This window comes from Amblyomma mixtum, chromosome 3, assembly GCF_055824585.1.
Source record: "Amblyomma mixtum isolate Tamu chromosome 3, ASM5582458v1, whole genome shotgun sequence".
Classification (NCBI taxonomy): Eukaryota; Metazoa; Arthropoda; class Arachnida; order Ixodida; family Ixodidae; genus Amblyomma; species Amblyomma mixtum.
The window spans coordinates 150,278,240-150,286,363 of record NC_143014.1 but is presented as its reverse complement, the minus strand read 5'-3'; positions in this window follow the sequence as shown (position 1 = coordinate 150,286,363).

Below are 8,124 nucleotides of genomic sequence, written 5' to 3'. Positions count from 1 at the left end.
TTAAAAGGAAATTTTTTTATTGGATGCGAATACTAAAACAACGTGCCGAGTTGGAACCGCTATCATGTCGACGCCATTTCGCTCGCCTAACCTTGCTTCACAAACTGTATCACCATCCCACCCTCCACGACGACTTCTTTTTGCCACACCCTGCAGTCTTTCCTCGCCGTGACCACGTTAACAAAATAAAACGCATCACATGCCGTTCATTGCTCTACGCGAAATCATTCATTCCTCGCACTATAATAGATTGGAATAACTTGCCATCACACATAGCTATTGAGGTTAACCCACAATCGTTTCAGCATTCGTTAAAGCAAACCATGGACTAACAGATTTGGTATTTTTGTTGTATTATGTGCATTTACTGAGTATTTTATTCTGCGTTGTTTGTTATTATTTGTGTACATTACTAGTTTTAATTCATTATTACGTGTATTTTGTTCAAATTCCTGTGCCATATTTTTATGATTGTATCGCCCCCCCCCCCCCCCCCCCCTATGTAATACCCTCGCACGAGGGCCCTTAGGGGTATTGTAAATAAATAAATGTGCTGTGTGTACCGTTGCCCACTACCGAAGGGCACCCTTCGAGCTCTCATTTTGCTCACGCACGCGCACCGTCATCATCATCAGGACAGAAGCGTTGCGATAAGTTATATTGCTTTCCTGTACACTAACAGCAGACGCGTTACCGCAGAAAGTGTCGCACTCTCCTCACTTATCGACTCACCTGGGGCTTCATTTTTAGTATTAACTGAAATGCGGCTGAACGGTACTAACTGTGTACTATTCGCACATGCGAATCACGTTTCAAATTTTGAAGCGATAGCTTCACTAGGCCATGTAAAGCCAAGGTCGCTGTGCTTTCAGTTTTGACCTTGAAGCAAGCCAGAGGTCAAACCATGAAGAGCTTGTGGCGTTACTATGGTGTGCTACCCCATGGTACCCAAGGTCAAGGTCAAGTTCAAAAGAGCGTGGTCGTGTGATATGTGATGTCATTGCATGCGTGACATGACGTTATCCACGTGACTGATGACGTCATAACTTGTGAATATAAGGAGGATCGCGTAGCGCCCCCAGGCCATATACAGCGCGATGGAAGACGACGAACACTCCGCCGTAGCAGCTCGTCGAGCTGCGAAGTTACAGCGACAGTATGAAGTGTGCTGAATAAAGAGATTTACCAAGCATAACATGCGAAGCTATCGCGTCTTACTAGGTTTAACCGGAGCTAAACCACCAGCAATTTTTTTCCGGTGTGACAGAAAGAACAGGAGAGGTGGGGGCGCTGTTTATAAATTCAGAAAGAACTGTTTGCTGTACCAGTCTATTACCTCGTACTTCGTCAAATGTATATTCATGTCCTCAAATCACATCATTCATGGATCCATACCTGTGATCACAATTAAGTGCAGCCCAAGCGCACCTTGGTTCAATTCGTGGCTGCGAAGAGCTAAAAAAAAACTATTATAGGCAGGCACTTGTTGAAAATCTTCCAGTTTCATGGGAAACGTACAAACAAAGTGGCAAGGGACACCAACGAGTGCTTAAACAGTTCGATGTCTACTGCGAAGCGCAGTTCGATGTCGAACTGCGCTTCACAGTAACGTCTTGCAACGGTGCTAACAAATAACCTCCGCAGATTTTAGCGCGTAATAATCCTGACAAATGCTAACATGTCCAACTTCACGAGTTCCTCTCTGCGTAACTCTTTAATAAAATTTCTCATCTGTATGCACTCATGAAGACATTGCTTCATGTCCGCGGTGCTTAAGGGATTTCATGATTTTTCATGCCACCAATGAAGCCGCCGCTGTGGCTCAGTGGTTATGGCACTCGGCTGCTGACCCGAAAGACGTGGGTTCGATCCCGGCCGCAGCGGTCGAATTTCGGTGGAGGCGACATTCTAAAGGCCCGTGTGCTGTACGATGTCAGTGCACCTTAATGAACCCCAGGTGGTCGAAATTTCCGGAGCCCTTCACTACGGCGTCGCTCATAGCCTGAGTCGCTTCGGGACGTTAAGCCCCCATAAACCATAAACCAACCATGCCACCAATGTCATTACAAAGGAGCCTTTAGTGCGGCCTCCCTTGGGGCGTCCATTCCTTGAGGCCGGCAGAACGCTACCTTCATTCTTCCTTACCTCGCTCTTTTACCTGGACGCATGCTTCACTGCACAACAATTCGTTCTGCGCTTGCGCAGTAGGGCATCTGAAGCAGTTGCGGCGACGCCGGATTCGCAGTGGAATAACGAACATTCACTGCTGCCGCTACACTGTGAACAATTGGATGCTGCTAGACCAACTATGTTTTCCTGCCAAGCATTCTAGAGCATTGAAAAAATACGCTTAAAATCCCAAACCAGAGCGCATAGGCGTGTGCGCCTCAAAGTCAATACAGTGTTATAGATGTGTACCTGCTTTTTCCAATCTAGACAGATATATATCTATTAATAGGCGCATATTCTCGACGCCAGACGCGTACGAGGGGCTCCTCGTCGCTCTGAGTGCCTCCTTACCCAAGGAGCGACCGAGGACGGTTCGGCTTCTTTTTGTCTAAGATGGCTCCCTTCAACGCTTTCTTGAGTGAAGGATAAATGGAGGGCTCCTCATTTAAGGTAAGGACACCGTATACTAAGGTGTTCTTAATTTTTTCCAGTAATCTCTCACATACTCCTGCGCAGTTACGAAAACTTGCTTATATCAGTCTAATTCACTTAAATGCGTTCAGCCGTACAAGGGAACCCCTATCAATTACATCGTAGATGACATTGGTACCTGCAGAACCGTGCTGTCCGCTTCATTTTTCCAGGCCACTCAGGTTGCACTAGCGTAACGGCGTTAAAAGCTCGTGCTAAATTAGATATGCTTTCCCATCGTCGCAAGCTTTCTCGCTTAACACAGAAAATTTATCTTCCTCCGCTGCTTCATGATGACTTCTCTTACCTTCTAAAATCCTCCCACGCCGTCGTCATCCTTTCACGTTAAATGCACCACATGCCGCAGTCATGGTTAGGCCAAGCCATTCGTACCACGAAAAATAATTGACTGGAATCAGATCCTGTCTAAAACTGCAACTGGACTGCAAGAAGTTTTATAAGGCGATATTGATGTATATTCTCTCTGCTATGTTTCTTGGCTATCTCTCGTGATTTCTAGCTTTATTTCTTGTTCTGCTTGCGATATTACTTCTCTTTTCCCGATATTTCTACAGTCGAGCCCACTTATAACGGCTGCAGTTGTAACGAACGCTTGCTCATTACGAACGAGGGCGGTGCAACCGTAAAAATATGTCAAAGATTCCGCGACAGTGACGCTCCCAAGATGGCTTCACAGCACAGCACCGGAGTTCGCCCACTGTGTTCGAGGGAAGGACGTCTCGGCCCGTCCAAGGAACAGTTGGGAGGCGCCCGTTACTCCCCCTGAGGGAAAGCGGGGTCGGTGTGTGACAGTGATTTGTGGGCCAGGACGAGCGGGCGGAGCGGACCATCGCTTTGTCAAGGTCGTCGAGCAGATACTCAGCGATTCCGGAGAATTGCGCCTGAGGTTTGTGACGCTCTCCAGCTAGTGCTTATTTTAATTAGTGAGTAGTTGTAAATAAATCCTCGTTCATTGTGTCAGAAGTATCTGATCTCCCGTACGTTTTTGAGAAACGAAAAAACTTTCATTATGGCGATGGGACTGCGTCTCGGATACAACGAACAAACGTGGCCGCGTTACTCGGCTAGAACGAACGAAGAGGCTCTGCAAATTCTGCCCCGTAGTCAAAAACCTGCGCATCCGGTAGGCGCGGAGTTTGAAGAGCGCCTCCGAGCAATGCGCCCACCGCTGCTCCGTGCCAGTGGCCCCTAGAAAGAGCCCTGTCACACCCGTCCTCTGAAAAAAAAAAAAAAAATTGTGGGGACTTGGAAGTGCAGTAGTAAAGGCGAAACAGAACCGCTTAATCAAATAGTTTAATCAAACGGTGCCGTCAGAAATTGGAAGGGAGACTTAAGCTCCGCTTTAATGGGTCAGTGTTCATATATGCGGAATTGGTCATTCTCGAGTTAACATTCATAGATCCCTGGGAGTCGTCATACCACTCCCCTGGCGCAGTGGTGCAGCGGTTAAGCGATGCACCACTGCCATTCGATGGCAGCTGCTGCCATCGGTGGGGCTTGGGCGACCCAGGTTGCTCTGCCCGAGCCACCTCTCGCGACCAGTCATTAATTTGACCACCACCTGTCACGCTGCTCAATTTGCTCACAATCCGATACCCAGCTATTATGAACAAAAACATTTTTCAACGGTATATAGTTTATGAGCGCATTTTTTTCATATATCCGAGGAATGGACCATTACGTTCAATATTTATTAACAATACCTTACAATATTACAGTTTTCTTGTCTTAAGAAAGCTGGACTGTGGTGGGCAGGCTGTGATGACGTCACAAGGTAACGTGACCCAGGTGGCCCACCTGGATTGCCTCGCCGGGTATTTTTCGCTTACAACGCCAACGGCTAGGACGGCGGATTTTCTGCAGAACGGGGGCCGTAACGCTATCGCGTAAAAACGAATGCTTTGAAAGGCGGCCGCAAACTTTCGTATTTCTGGCTGTAAAATGAAAAGTCCGCACACTACGAGCCTCGAATACAACGAACGCAGTCCACGTGAACGTCACGTTCGTTACAAGTGGGCTTCCACTGTATTTTTATTTAGCATTCTTGTATTTTTCCACCCTTCAACCCCCCCCCCCCCTTCCCACCCTGGGTGCTGTGTTGCGCTCTGGTGCAATATATATATATATATATATATATATATATATATATATATATATATCGTCAGAGTCTGACGAAGGCCAGACCCTGGTCGAAACGTTAGAATAAAGTTGTTGTTTTTCTGCCGTGTGTCTACCGAATTACGTTTATGTTCTACCGGATCCATCCGATCTTCACCCCTTCTTATATATATATATATATATATATATATATATATATATATATATATATATATATATATATATATATATATATATATATATATATATATATATATATATATATATATATATATACAGGGTCTGTTCTGAAAGTAGTAGGACTGGTTTTTTCCTGGGCGAACGGGCGGACGAGAGGTGATCTGCGCGTGCAGGGTTGTTGAAGGGGGATATTGGGAATGCTGGGGAAAATCGGCAGTCGGCTCTCGGCCGTTGAAGAGAGGAGGTCGCTTGTACTGTGAACCCCTGTCGAAACGTCTCGTCATGCAGAATCGTCGAGCGTTTACTGGATCAGCGATACGCGATCAAATTTTGAGTAAATCTTGGTAAAACGGGCAAAAGGACTCACAACATGATTAAGGAGGCCTACGGTGACGCTTCCATGGGTAGATCAGGTGTTTTTTGAGCGGCACAAGCTTTTCCAAGAAGGTAAGGAAAGAGCGGAGGAAGACGACCGCTTCAGACGCCCTTCGACCAGCAAGACCAACGAAAATGTGTAGCGAGGGAAACATTTACTTAACATTGATCGTAGAATGAGTATCAGAATGATTGCTGATGACTTGAGCATTCCTAAAACCCAAGTTTTTGAGATCGTGACAGAAAACTTATCCATGAGGAAAGCGTGCGCGAAGTTGGTGCCGGGAGTGTTGTCAGAGGAGGAAATGGCCAACCGGTAGGATCTTCTTCATCATGTGAATGAGGACCCCGATTTTTTGCCCAGCAGAAGGCGGCAACGCTGCCTCAGGCCCCCTACAGCCTCGACTTGGCCCCGCCAGACTTTTTTCTATTCCCGAGAATAAAATCGACGCTCGAGGGGAAACATCACAAATCGGTAGAGGTGGTTCAACCGGCCGTGACGAGGGAGCTAAACAGCATTCCGGTCCAGGCGTTCCTGGAGGCGTACGAAAACTGTAAAACTCATTGGCAGCAGCGTGTAGGTGTGGAAGGGTGCTACCTTGAAAAATTGTAATCGTTTCTACTATTGTCTTGAATAAATTTTGTTTAAAAAAATGAGTCCTACTACTTTCAGAACAGACCATGTATATATGTATATTGCTTTCGCCTCATCGCACTTTAGATCACATTTTTTCTTCATCGGGACTGCGCACCTTTCACAGCGTTGCACCTGATGTATGAAACGAAGTATAGGTGCCGACAGCCCTTTGTCAGACATGCGGCGTTGCATGCGCGAAATCATGATCGAATTTGTTTCATCTGAAGCGGCCACATCTGCACATTCCCGCGTGTACCGTTTGCTTTTTTATTTTTGTAATTGCGAGTATTTTCACGCAGAGGGTCACGCCTGACGTCCTTTCTTAAGCAACTGTTCATACATTTCAAAATTACGATTTCAAGTTACAACAATGAAATTTGTGTAGGACACTAATATCCCTTACTTTGTGCTGAAAATCTGAGGTCCGTGCGGTTCGTACTGGTGACTCTCGACCTGTGTTTGCCGGCTTGTTCGCGAGAAGAGAATTCGTAAATGCAACTTTCGTAAGTGCAGTATCAAGCTAGTAAGCTCATCCTCAAACGGATAAGAAATTCGCCTAGGAAATTCGTTGAAAGTTAGTGCAGAACCATGGCCGGCTTTCCTCGTGACGTGTGAGGCGCGTGATGCGTGTAAGACATTACTGACCATAAATCAGCGTCGACATGGCTTCGAAGCCCCATCGATGTCGCGCCATTCTTTCATGTTGCCGCCATCCTCCTCAATTTCACCTTTCGTCTAGTTTGCCTACCTTCCGCATCAATCATTCGCCCTGTGCGTCTGCGTGATGCATCATGCTGCTAGCGATGGCATTTGTTCTGCTTCGGCAGAGGGTCAAAACTCCCGCGTCGTAGCCAGTCGCACGAGCGACTGCATGAATGATTACCGAATCAGTGGAAGAAAGTTTTATGTCGAGAATGGAATGTAAATGAGGCGCAAAAAAGGGCAAACCTTTCGATTGTTCCAATGCACTGGTAAGTTGTGACGTTTTTGTTGGCGCTCCCATGCAATGATGGGCCATTGGTCAAGGACGTTTCGGGTGAAATCCGAGAGATGAGGGGGAATCTCGCTGCCTTCTTTGTGATGAGGAACTTTAAGCACTGTAGCTTACCGGACGCATAGCCCTTCGAAGGAGCTAACGGTGCATGGCAACTCCTGACGGAAGATACAGTCGCCGACAATCTACACGGAAAGTGATGAAGGCGAGCTGTTGACGAGTAAGAAACTTGCGAACATAAAGCAGGGTGAAAATGGTGGGTCGCACATACAACCTTAAAGAGCTTCAGGAAACAGCTATTTGGTGTCAGACTGTCGTTCTAGGCCGGAAAAAAAAATCATGTCAGGACATCTACACAAAGCAATAGTTTTATTAGTAATTTTCACAGGAAGGACAAATGCGTTAGGAACCAGCACAACTACCTAAAAAGGTGAGGGGAGGGGGTGTCCCAGCACCTTTGTGCCGGACGCCGAAACATGAGCAAGCATCATTCTTGCGTTTTCCAGAAGGTTATGTAGGTGGAACCCGTTTGGCTTCAGCTCGACGGCCGCAGCCGAACTCCTCGAGAGTTAGTGCGCCTTTCCTCTGTAATAACCTATTCTATCTCTCTGCATTATCTTCAGAGAGAGGACTGATCAAGGGCCCGGTAGGGGCCGGCGCTTTCACTTTCCTCTCTTGCTAGCGAATGCATAACGGGAAGACAAATTTTTGCCTCATTGTTTGAAGTGCAAAACACTATAGCTCCATAACAAGAATGAATTAATGCCTCACTTAAACATATAGCCATACCTCACCAGTTTTGGAAAGGTACAATTTATATTCATGTATAAATTTGAAACCTGTCTGGAAGGCGTTCTAGTTTGTATCTCAATTGGCTGCGCGCTGAATGCGAGAAGTAAAGTTTTCTGACTTAAAAATCAAGATGGCGAGTTGGGCGGTTTGCACGCAGTTCATCTCATAAGTTTAGTTATTAAGTTAAGTTTTGTACTTTATTCGTCTCAAATTTGGAGGAGAAATTCTAGAGGCCCGTGTACTGTGCGATGTCAGTGTATGTTAAAGAACCCCAGGTGGTCGAAATCTCCGGAGCCCTCCACTACGGCGTCTCTCATAGCCTTAGTCGCTTTGGGACGTTAAACCCCATAAACCAAACCAAACCAAA